This window comes from Castor canadensis, chromosome 15, assembly GCF_047511655.1.
Source record: "Castor canadensis chromosome 15, mCasCan1.hap1v2, whole genome shotgun sequence".
Taxonomy (NCBI): domain Eukaryota; kingdom Metazoa; phylum Chordata; class Mammalia; order Rodentia; family Castoridae; genus Castor; species Castor canadensis.
The window spans coordinates 89,395,513-89,407,531 of record NC_133400.1 but is presented as its reverse complement, the minus strand read 5'-3'; the positions used below and the strand labels follow the sequence as shown (position 1 = coordinate 89,407,531).

Here is a 12,019-nt window from a genome sequence, read left to right as displayed (position 1 = left end):
TCCCCTATGGTGCTCCTCAGGTGCTCTTCAAACCTCTGCTATTTAAGCCTGTGCTCAGGTGAGAATGCTGTCACCCCATCCCTGCCTGGGCTCAGCCCAGAGCTCTTCCCTGCCCCACTTCCTCCATCCTCCCTTTCTTCTGATCTGCTTCCCATAGCTTCTTGTTGGCACCATGCTGTTGGGTCCAGCAGGGGAAATGCCAGGGCAGTAGGCAGAAGACCTTATTATCGCTTGTCTACTGGCCAACTTCTGATTTCCCAGACAGCCTCTGAGAATCTTCAGGTGTATGGGTTGGCAAGCAGAGAAGGAGTGTGGTTGACTGAATAACACTATCCCCCAAACCCAGGAATGTGTGAGCTCACTTGGCAAAAGGAACTAGAAATGTGATTAAGTGAAGGATCTTGTGATGAGAAATGATCTTGAATTATCAGGTTGGCCCAGTGTAACCACAGAGATCCTTAGAAAAGGCAGGCAGAGGTCAAATTTAATAGTAGGAATCAGTGGAGTGAGAAGACATTCAAGGAAGGGGCCACAGGTCAAGAAATGAAGGTGGTCTCTAGAAACCAAACAAGATAAGGAGATGGAGTCTCCCCAGAAATCTTCAGAAAGACCCAGCCCTGTTTGCATCTTGCCTTGTGACTTCTGACCTCCAGATATAAGAGGACACCTTTGTGTTATTTTAAACCTCTAAATCTGTGGTTATCTTTTACATCAGCCATAGGATAGGAATCCAGAGGGTAGACCAGAAAGTAGGATTCACTCATCTGAGGGAGATGATGGTGACTCTGTTAATCCATAGTGCTGCGATAACAAAAATGATACTGGATTGGTTGAGCCTGAGTTTGTATCCTGACACAGTCAATAATTGAAGATACCAGACAGGAGTTAAGAGCAAAGCAAGCACAAAGTTTACTGAAAAGATAGCAAAGCACCCTGATGGGTGGTAGTTGGTGAAAGAGCTAAGCCAAACAATGGCTGAAGTCTAGAAGACGACACAGAGCACTAACTGGCTTAGGTCCAACCAGTCTACCTTGAAACTATATTTGTGATTGGTTGGTGCCGAGTCAGCTTCTCGCTGAACTCAGCCACCTATCGGTCCTTCTCCTTATCGAACTGAGCATTCCAAGAAGGTCTGATCAGCGCATCCTGGCCTTGGAAGTTTGCCCAACTCATCCTGGCCGTAGGGCCCATAACCCACATTGTGCAGCTGCATCTCGTTATTTTGGTTAGAGGCTGTGAGAAACCTGTTGTTTCCCATACCACTTTTTACATGTCTGCCTCTAAAGTGCCTCTCTCATCCAAAATAGAGTCACCTGTGTCATTGCTCCCCTAACTAAAATACCCTAGATTGGGCAGCTTAAACAATAGAGATTTATTTTGTCATAGTTCTGAAGGTCAACAGCTGCTGGGCTCAGGTTCCTCTGGGGCTTCTCTCCTTGGCTTTTAGAGAGCCACCTTCTTGCTACAACCCATGTGGCCATTTCTCTGGGCACCTGTCCCTGGAGAGTATCTCTGGGTGTCCTAATCTCTCTGCATAACAACATCAGTCAGACTGGATTGGAACCCATCCATCTGACCTCATTTTAACTGACTTACCTCTACAAAGACCCTATCTCAAAATGCAGTCACATTCTAAGGTACTGGGGACCTGGACTTCAACAGCTGGATATGGGGGACACACAGTTCAGCCCATCCCAGGGATCCTTTATACTGGCCTTATTCCCAGAAGACTCTGGCTTTTCCAGCAGCTTCTAAGCTCCTGACAGGCCCAGCTGGAGCCTCAGCACCCACAACCAGGTGGAAGAGGTTTGAGCCTGCTTGGAGAGCCAGTTGGGTCAGGTGAGGGAGAAGTTTACCTAACCTTCTGCAGGGACTGAGGATCCCCTGAGAAAGGCCTCACCCTACCGGCAGAAGGACACAAGCGTTGAGTAACCTACCAGGTCCGGGGTAACTCACTTAGTTTCTCTTCCATGCAGAAGAGACTGTCAGACAAGTCTGTTCTCATAACACAAGGGACAGAAAGGCCACAGTGGAGCCCAGGAGTTTAGCTCCAAGCCTGTAAGAATAAGCACCCAGAGCTCTGTTAACACTGGCAAGGTATCTCTGTGTATTAGCAAGGGAGAGAGGAGCCTGAGATGCAAATGCACCTCCATATCTATCAAAATTCACCCAGGGCTCCATGGCCCTGGCCAGTGCCAAATAACCAAGGCAGCCAAGTGACTCAGTCCCTTCCCCTCTCTGCCACCTCCCTGCCTCCCACACACACATGCCTGCTCTTCACTGAACCCTCCTGGCTGACCGCAGCCTCTGAGCCTCCAACCCTGCAATCTCTGTCTTTCCCTCCCCCTCCATCTTCTCTCTCTCCTACCCTCTCTCCCCTCCACCCTCTCTTTCCCCTCCCAAACCTCCTCTGGAGACAGGAGAGAAGGAAGCTGCAGAGCAAGGAGACAGAGTTCAGACAGAAGACAAAACCACACCCATTCAGCAGAGCAGATTCATACAAACACTTGCACAGGTAGAAAATTGCTATTTTGCAACTGAAAAGGTGAGAACGAGTTCTCCTGAAGCTGAGGGAGCAAAAGCAAAAGGTTGGACTATTAAAACATGGAAATTTGGAGGGGGAGTTCTATGGGCCTGGGATCCCAATCTGGGAATAAGGGGTTCTGGCTGCTTGTGTCTGAAGTTGTTTCTGCAAATGTTGGAGAGCTGCACCCCTCTGCTGCTCAGGTGAACCAGCATGGCTGGGTGGTGTCCACAGGAACAGAGGCAAGAAAACTTAGCATCTGGATTGCTGATCTCAAGCTGGGCAAGTATCCACATAGGAGCCACCAGAGGGTCACCTCCAAAGAGATCCTTGGCATCCTTTGAGCTATCAGGTTCCCAGTGCCCCATCCCTCTTCCCTGAACACCTATCCTCGTTGCTAAGATCACCTAAGGACAGGGTTCTCCTTAACATTTATCTCTGTTCTGCCGACACCTCTGTCCAGGATAATGACTAAACCACAAAGAGACTGTCCTTCACTGGTCACCCACCCCAACTCTGCCTGGCACATTCTGAGCGTTTCCATGAACTGTTCACAAAAAGACATCTTACATTTACACTGAAAGAAACTCTCACTCCTTGGCTCAATCATTGTCTGTGTCCACTACCTATCTGTGGTGTTCAGATCCTTGCTGGGTGTGGTGGCACACACCTGTGATCCCAGCTATTATGGAGATGGAGGTAGGAAGATCATGTTCTGGCCCAAGCAGAATCAAGAGACCCTATCCAAAAAACAAACTAAAAGCAAGAGAACTAAAGGTATGACTCAAATGGTAGAGTGTTTGCCTAGCAAGTGTGAGGCCCTGGCTTCCGTCCACATTACCACAAAAAAAAAAAAAAAGTTGCAGATTGTTCACCCAGCTCTAACCTCTCCTTGTTCTCACTTCTTCAGCTTTTGCTGACCACAGGGCCGCTCTCGGGTCTGGCACACCTCTGTCTACATCTGGAGGCAGAAAGTGAATGGAAGGTCTCAAATGTAGTCATCAAGGTTTGGTCCCTGAAGGGCCTGAGACAGGATTTCCATTCAGCCACTAGCAATCAATAAGGATTCCTAGGAGACAAAGGGGAACCGCCGCTCTGATCTGCACCTCTGTGAAATGGGTTAGTGGCTACCTTGCCCATGAGATAAGCCATTGCTCCAAGATCACTCATCCCGATTACTGCACATCTCAAAGTCCAGGACTGATCAACCAATGAGCTCCTTAATACTAGAGCATAGGGGGCTTTGTACCCTAGGGTTTATTTTTTTCTTTTTTTTTTTTTTGGTGGTACTGGGATTTGAACTCAGGGCCTACACTTTGAGCCACTCTACCAGCCCATTCTTTGTGGTAGGTTTTTTTGAGATAGGGTCTCATGAAGTATTTGCCTGGGCTGGCTTCAAACCGAGATCCTCCTGATCTCTGCCTCCTGATATATTTTTCTTTTGTTGTTCTTGTAAATGTTTCCATCATTTGTTTGATCTCTGGCATATGTCTTTGGGAACTTATTCTCAGAGAATGAAGTTGTCAAAACCTTACTTTATAGAGAAGCCCAGAAAGACAGTTTCTGCTTTGTCAATCAGACCCAGTCTTCTGCTGGGTCCCTAATTAGGATAATTGAAGAAGGGAAAATAAAAGGGTGAAACAGAGGCAGGTAAACCCATAGGATCATGCAGCCTGGCACAGACCTGAAGGGATGAGGGAGCAGTCTGCAGACCCTGTAGAAGAGAAAGGAAACAAAAAGGGAAGGAAAGGGGGTGTCAGAGTAAACATTGGCACATCACCCCCTCCCTCTGATTCCCCTGGATTCCCTAAGGGCTGACCCAATCAGAGAGTGGGGGTCCACCCCAATGGCCCATGCAGGCCACACTCCTAGAGAAGGGACGAGAAGGGACAGAAGTGGAGGGACAACCAGAAGGCTCCCAAGACACCCCAAAGACACTTGGGCTGCCCTAGCAGCCTGGGAGTAGTATTGCCTTTCTGTAAAAGGTAATACTTTTCCTTAGAAAATGGCAAACCTGAGGGGTTTTTAACCCAAAGAAGCCTGAATGGACCTGGGAGCAGCCAGAGTCCTAAAGGGAATCCTAGAGGCACAAGGTTGTTTTGAAGTGTCTGAGGATAATTTGGGACTATTCAGTGATTTCCTCTGAGTTACCATAATCTCAGGGCTGAGAACAACTCATGGTTGGTTTAGGCTGGTCCCCTTTCTCTCCAAGAGACTCTTGGTTCACCCTTGGTATTTCCCCAGACCACTTTGATTTAAAGCCAGATCAGTGGTGGTTGCTGGGACCTGCCACTCGCCTCACTCCATGTCATTGTTATACCAAGGGACTCTCTCTCTAAGAACCTTGAGGCTCCTCTCTGAGATGGCTCTACTGTGACACATCCAGGACCATGAGTAATACATCCCTGACATTTATGGGGTTCAGCCATTTCTCTTAGAGCCCCTTTTCCTTCCAAGCAAACAACACATCCACAAAGCAAAATACATTTGCTCTCACTAAAGAATTAACTAGCTGTTGAGTCCTCCTGGCACTGTGTCACGGCCAACACTAACCAGGGCTCCTCCACCCTGATTTCCCCCACCTGTGCCTGGCACTGCCTGTCAAGAAAAGACCCAGTTCTGAGCAGGGCCAGGCATCTTCCTTCCCCAGGATACAGGTCATTGCCAAACACCACTGCTCAGTTCAAAATCAAAAACAGTCCTGGAGGAGAATTCATCAGCCTTGGCTCCAGTCCAGGCAGTTAAACATGGTTTCTGATCACAAATCATTTTTGCTAATTAAACAAATATTTTTCCAGAGCTGTCTTGGTTTCCATTGTTGCCGTTGGCCCAAGCTGCTGGTGCACGCCGGGTAAAAGCCATGCCCCACAAAGGCCATGTGGATTAGAGGGCAACAGACAAAGCTTTTGAAGCAATGGCAAAGGCAGGTCTTCAAAGCAGAGGCATTCTGCTTTGTCCAAACAGAAAGAAGAAGGATGGAAGAAAACATGGACATGGATGGCTTTAATAGTCACAGTGTTGCACTTGGCGATTCCTGCTCACTCACAAGCGTGTGCACACACCCATGTGCGTGGCGGAATGCTATGGAATGCGTAGTCTTTCTCCCTCCTCCTTCCCCAAGTCTTCACACACACATACAAATAAGCAATCTAACAGCAGAATAACAATTCCAAATTTGGAGACTTAAGTATAATTTTTGTTCCTACCCTGAGGGACATACAGGGCAAGCCAAAGAAGTTACTTGAAGGAAACAGCCAGGCAGACTGGACACAGAGGCTCCATGTGGCAAAGATTCAGTGGTTCCTGACCCCTTGGAAAAGGTAATGATCACAAACTACCCCTCTCCCTGGACCCTCAGCCCAGAGCATTGCCCAGGCACAAGATGTTTTGGTACAAGTTCAGGAAGTCTGCCAAAATTGGTCTGTGGGTTCCTGGCTTAGAACGCCCATCCTGGAGAAGTCAAAGGCTCAGCACTGCATGCAGTATTATCCAGTTCATAGTTTGCCTTCTCCCAGCACCCTGAGGACCCCTTCACTGGAAACACAGAGCACCCAGAGCCTCCCATTGCCACGCCCTCACCACTGAGATGTCCCCTAGCCTGTCTCAGAAAACTCTCTGCATCTCACTGTCGCATTTTATTGCACAAGAGCAGCAGCTCCCCCAATATCCCCCAAGCCTGGCTGCATAAGGACCCCAAGCCCTGGCTCCAAGCCTGTAACAATAGCCCCATGGCCATGAGCACTTCTCCTGTCTTGAACCCCAAACCTCTTACGTGGAACTTGAGACATGTGGACTGTACCAGCAGCTTCCTTCTCTCCTTGGCCAAGAGTCATCCAGACAGAATCTCATGAGTCAGGCTAGTCTACAAGGCAGAGCAAAACAGAGGGCTCTGTTGAAGAGGGGATGGGAGAAGACAGACCCCCATCTACCACCCAAGGTTTCTGAGAAGCACAATTTTTTTTTTATCAGTACTGGAGTTTGAACTCAGGGCCTCATGTGTGCCAGGCAGGGGCTTTACGACTTGAAGCACTCCACCAGCCTGAGAAGCACAATTTGAAGAGGCTGGAGCAGCCAATTCCTATGTGCCCGGCAACCCAGGCATGTACTAATCCTGCAATTTCCCCAGGACTCTGGACCTAAGCACTCCCCTCCCACCAACCCACCACCTTTTATTTATGAAACCAACACACTTCTTGACCAGTTCCTCATCCCTTGTTTCTGGATCATTCGTTTTAGGTAATCTAACAAACTAGCTTTGTGTAAAAGTTAAAAAAGTGTTAGGGGGTTAATGAGTTCATTCACCTAGGAGAGTTGTGGGAGAAATGGTCAAATAAATTTTTTACATATTTCTTATTTCAAAAGTAGTATTTGAGCCAGGCACTAGCGGGTCAGGCCTATAATCCTAGCTACTTGGGAGACTGAGATGGAGATGATTACAGATCAAGGCTAGCCCAGGCAAAACAGTTAGGGAGACCACCATCCCAACCAGTAGCTGGTGGCAGTGGTGCACGCCTGTCATCCCAAGCTATGGGAGAAGCTGAGATCTGAAGTATCATGGATGCAGGCCAGCCCAGGTAAAAAAAAGTTTGCAAGACCCCATCTTAAGGGAAAAAATTTGGTGTGGTGGCATGTGCCTGTTGTCCCAACTATTGCAGAAAGCATAAAAATAGTAGGATAGTGGGCAAGAAGTAAGCCACCCTGGAGGCATGGCTCAAATGGTAGAGTCACTCACTGTCTAATAAACATGAAGCCCCAAGTTCAAACTTCAGTTACCACTCCCCTCTAAAAAGGTAGAATTTGGAGCTTGTGTACATGTCTGTAATTCCAGCACTCAGGAGACTGAGGCAAAGGAATCATGTGTTGGAGACCAGCCTGGGCTGCATAGGAAGACCCTGCCTTGAAATAAACAAAAAAGGTAATATTTGATTTTTAGAAGCAATTGTAATACTAGAGGGACACATTGAATGGAAGTGAAAAGGAGCACAGTGGTGTTGGTGAGAAGGGAGTCCTGGATGTCTTCAAGTCCCAGGAGGACAGCTGCCTCCTCCTCCCAGGACTTTGTTCTACGCAGACGCTGTCCTGAGTCTCTCTCCAAGGGGCTAGGAAGTGAAGAATTCTGTGTATGCTACCTCAGCTCCCTGAGCAGGAACAACTCTGAACATGCCAGGCTCCTCCAGGTCCTACTCCCTTCCTAAGAGAAAGGACAACTCAAAACTGACCTCACAAGGTGGGAACAAAACCATAAAAATATTAGACATTCCTTGATTTTTAAATGGTGAAATTTAGCCAGTTAATCCCGGATGGATAAGAACGAGAGCTTCCAAATCACCAGGGGTCTCTGGGCAGCAGATCTTCCCTCCCTGAGTTGTTCCAGGAGAAGGAGAAATAAAGACAGTGCTCCCTGGAGCTTCCAGTTTAGTGGGCCAGAAAGAATGAAGGTGGGAGAGGTTAAAGACTCCCACAGCATAGAGTCCAGGCGATGTGGTTCCGCAGTCACTGCTAGGCCATTTTTGATGACCCTCTGTTGTGAGGAGACCTGATAATTAGGAAGTGTTTCCTCCCCACTGCACACACATCCCCATGGGCTCTGCTGGGCTGCTCCTTTCTGAAGTGGAAACCCAGGGATTCCTTGCTCCCAGGCCTATGCCTTGACATTACACCCAATAAAAAATTCACATCAAAGAAGCCTCCTGCATTATGAGGAACTCAGCGTCTTTCCGGAGGAACATTTCTCTCTAATGACCAGGACTTCCCCAGAGCTCAGCTCAGATAAGCTTTTCATCTCCATGGCGTGTCCTGCTTTCTGACCAAGGGAAGCTGTGGGCACATTAGATCTTAGCATTGTGAAACCACAGCCAAACAATAGATCAAAGGCAGTTTCTTCTGAAGGTAGAGACCATCTTTTTACAATTCAGGGGAAAAGTCAACTTGACATCTCAGAAGGCAGTCCCAGCTTGGAGGGACCTTTCTCTTCCTGAACTCTGAGGTCATTTAACTCACTGCCCACTCCACCATGAGAAGTGATTTTTGTGGTATCTGTTCTCTTGGGAAACAGTCTAGGAATGGACTCCTTTTCCTCCAGGGGGATTCCTTCCCCACCCCCACACTTTGACCACAAGATAAGGGAGGGGGTCCCAAGATGCCTCATTAAGCTATCTGGCTAGGGCAGAGGGAAGCCTGTCCTGACCTCAATGCTACATCGGAGCCTGCTGGACACATCAGGCCCTGGAAGTTTGGTCCTTTGGGGAAGAAGACTGAGAGCAATGCCTGCCTGGAGTCTCCCAGCAGAATCAGAGGACCCAGCCAGCATCAGTCCAGTGTCACTTCTGCCTGTCAGCCCATCAGGGTGGCGTAAGTATCCCATGAGCTGAGTGGATGCTACATAAAGGGCCAGGCCCATCTGGAAAGGAGGTGACTCAAGCAGCTACCACTGGAGTACAGGGAGTGTAAACCTAGGCAGAGAGAATGGCTGGCAAGGGCATCAGCCCATCAGGGAACGCTGGAGTGCTGAGAACCCCATGTGTGTGGGGGGACTTATGCAAATGCACCCCCTCAAGAAAGCCAGAACCCCTGCCCGAAGTGAAGAGAGCCCCCTAGAACCAACAGCACCACTGCCCCCTGCATCCCCCCTCTTTGCCCTAACTCCAGAGGAGACTCAGCTGAAGGGGAGAAACTGGACAGAGCTGGCTGCTGGCTATTCCCATGCTGCCTCTGGAACATTCATCCTCCACAAGTGCCACTGTCTGTAACTGGAGCCCCAAGCCTCCTCCATTTTGTGGAAAAGGAGACCCTGTCTTGGTCACCTACTTGGAATTAAACTGCTGGCCAAAAGCGAGGGGCAAGGCTACTATCCCACCAGGACACAGGAGGGAGACTGCCTCCAGGCCCTCAGGCTTTCACAGGACACAGAAAGAGTACCTGCCCATCCTTTGCTCCATCTAAAGACCTCTTTCCATGAAGAGTCCCCAGGACCGTCCGAAGGGGACCACATCCTTTCTGGAACTCTCATAAAAACTGGGCTGCTCTTAGTGGACTCAGACTCAGGTATCCTGAGTCCTGTTCATCTCAGAATTCCCAATTACCCACAAGAGTGTCCAGCACTTAGAAATGCTCCAAAACATTTACTGAATTGAGTTTAAAACAAGGAGTCCACTCTAGGGATAGCTCTAGTATTTTCAGTGAGGTGGAATCACCAGCCGTCTGTTTATTTTGTAATTTATAAATGATGAAGGTATTTGTCTAAAATTTCTGTCTCAGATAGGGGAGAGATGGAAGAAATGTGACCGTTGCTCCAACTCAAGGTTATCACTTGTTTCTGCACATTTGGGTTCAGATAAATCACAGATGATACCTTGTAATTCTCTCACAGCCATTACTCAGCTTTATGTAGAAACCTATTTTTGAAGTGCATGAAATTTTCGTAGGTCTCCCAGGTCACAGAGAATACCTCAGTGCATTGCTTCATAAATTGAAGATTATATGTAAGAAATAATTTAGAGTGTTGACCCTCCATGCAAGTATGCACTGATTGTTACCATCTCTGAACTTTTCTCTTTGATCAAGTGGCTTGAAATGCACAATGCCTCGGGGAGCATTAACTATCTGGGGAGCCCAGGGTAACCTGGACCGTATAAATATTTAATCAAACTGCACCACATGGGAATTTCAAGTATGAGTGATGCAATCTCCCTCATGATAAAAATCTATTAGTCCCCAATCCTGCAGTCAATCTTCCCTCTGTAGGCCCCCACAGTCTGCTTTTCTTCTTACCACACACGCTGTCTGGAGATGAAGCCAAGACTGCTCTCAGGGAGGAAACTGTGAAGAAATTGAATGTCTAAATAAAGTCAAGTCTTCTCTGAGTACCTTGCATTTCACACATACCCTCTCCTCCATATAAAGGTCACCTTCCTTGGTGGCTCAAAAAAGACACAGGCAGCCAGGCATTATCAGTAGGCACACATATATAAATAGCTTATCCTTTGAGCCAGCTTCTAATTTAATTGCAGTCTTTGTGGGAGAAATGCAAAGAATATTTAAACAATGACACATAACCAAGATAAATAGGCAGGGCCTTAAGGGGTTAACCTTTTCTTCCCAACTAAAATAGAATTCATCACCTTTATGTGAATCTTTGATTCAATCAACTCAGGTTCTTGTCTGAAATAGTCTTAGTCTCTGCATCTCTCTCAGCACCCTTGGTTTTATCTCAGATCTGTGTGTGGTAGAAAAACTGTGGTGTGAGGACTAGAGGTAGGGAGGTGGCCACAAGATCAGGGAGTAATAGATTGATATTATTCCCAGAGTCTGGGGAAACAAGTTGGAAATCATCTCCTAAGGGTGTGAACTCTTTAAAAGAAACATTCTATTTTGTTTAAAATAGTCTTGAGGGTCAAGGAATCAATCAATGGCTGTTTGTTGAGAACAGCAGAAAAACTGAGTCATTACATTGGCCCTAAAAGAGCTTGCACTGTAGTTCCTAGAGATGAGGAAGCCAAGGCTACCAGCTCATGGCTGATGACAGTTTGGGGTCCAGCTCTACTGCTTCTTACCAGCTGTGTAACTTTGGTTACATCATCTATAAAGTGGGGATAGTAACAGGTCTTGTCTGACATCTTTGTTATGAAGATCAAATGACATTCATAAAAGAACTAGTATATAGCAAGTTCTCTATAAATGTGTGTTATTACTATTATCTACACAATGACAATCCCAAGCAACTTGTGACATGACAAATATTTGGCACGGTCATTAAGGTCACATAAGTTCAGAGGATGGAGAGAGTCATGCGTGCTGGGATCAGAATCATATGGACGCCCTGGATGGAAGTGTTTGCTGTGGTTTGGCTGTGGTCTGCAAAGCTCATCGTAGAGACTTCGTCCTCTGTGTGGTACTGTTGCGAGGTAGTGGAACCTAAGACCTGGGGCTTAGAAGAAGGGGATTAGCTCACTGGGGATGCTGCCTTTAGAAGGGATTAATGTAGTTCTCAAAGGACCCAGCAAGTTCTCTCCAGAGTGGTTTGTTATAAGCCTGTGTGTTTGGTCTCTTCTACAGGTGGCTATTTCACTTTTTGCTTCTTCACCATGTGTGACAGAGACAAGAGGGTACTCACCAGAGGCCAAACAGATGGGGAAGCTTGATCTTGAACTTTCAATTTCCAAAACTGTGAGCTAAAGAAACTTCTTTTCTTTATACAGAACCCAGCTTCAGGTATTTGGTTATAGCAATAGAAATGAACTACTACAGTGTCCATAAAGGAAAATATTTGGCAGTGAAAAGTTTCACCAAGGCCTAGTTGAGATCTGTTTAGTGAATATCTTAACCTTGACCTTCATCCTTGTTTAGTCTTGGCCGGCTAGGACTGCTTTCTTGAAAATGGCTGTCTGTTCCATTTTGTAGGCCTGATTTTCATTCATGGTCACCTATATCACAGTGAGCAACTCTCACCTGAATAGGAAGTCCATATGTCATTCCAAAGTGAGGCTTTAGAATGTC

General features: G+C 47.1%; 1 long non-coding RNA gene across 3 annotated transcripts in view; it reads right to left on the bottom strand.

The window, feature by feature from the left end:
- The window catches only part of LOC141417547 (uncharacterized), a 113,720-nt gene that overhangs the window by 66,192 nt on the left and 35,509 nt on the right, over nt 1-12,019 (bottom strand). The window contains exons 2-3 of one of the 3 annotated variants that reach the window (XR_012442187.1): nt 6,297-6,386; nt 4,209-4,238 (exon numbers count right to left, since the gene is read on the bottom strand). The exons of 1 other annotated variant lie outside the window; for it this stretch is intronic. This is a non-coding gene — a long non-coding RNA (uncharacterized lncRNA). The remainder of the gene's footprint in view (nt 1-4,208; nt 4,239-6,296; nt 6,387-12,019) is intronic. One more of the 3 variants, XR_012442189.1, reaches the window with a different exon arrangement.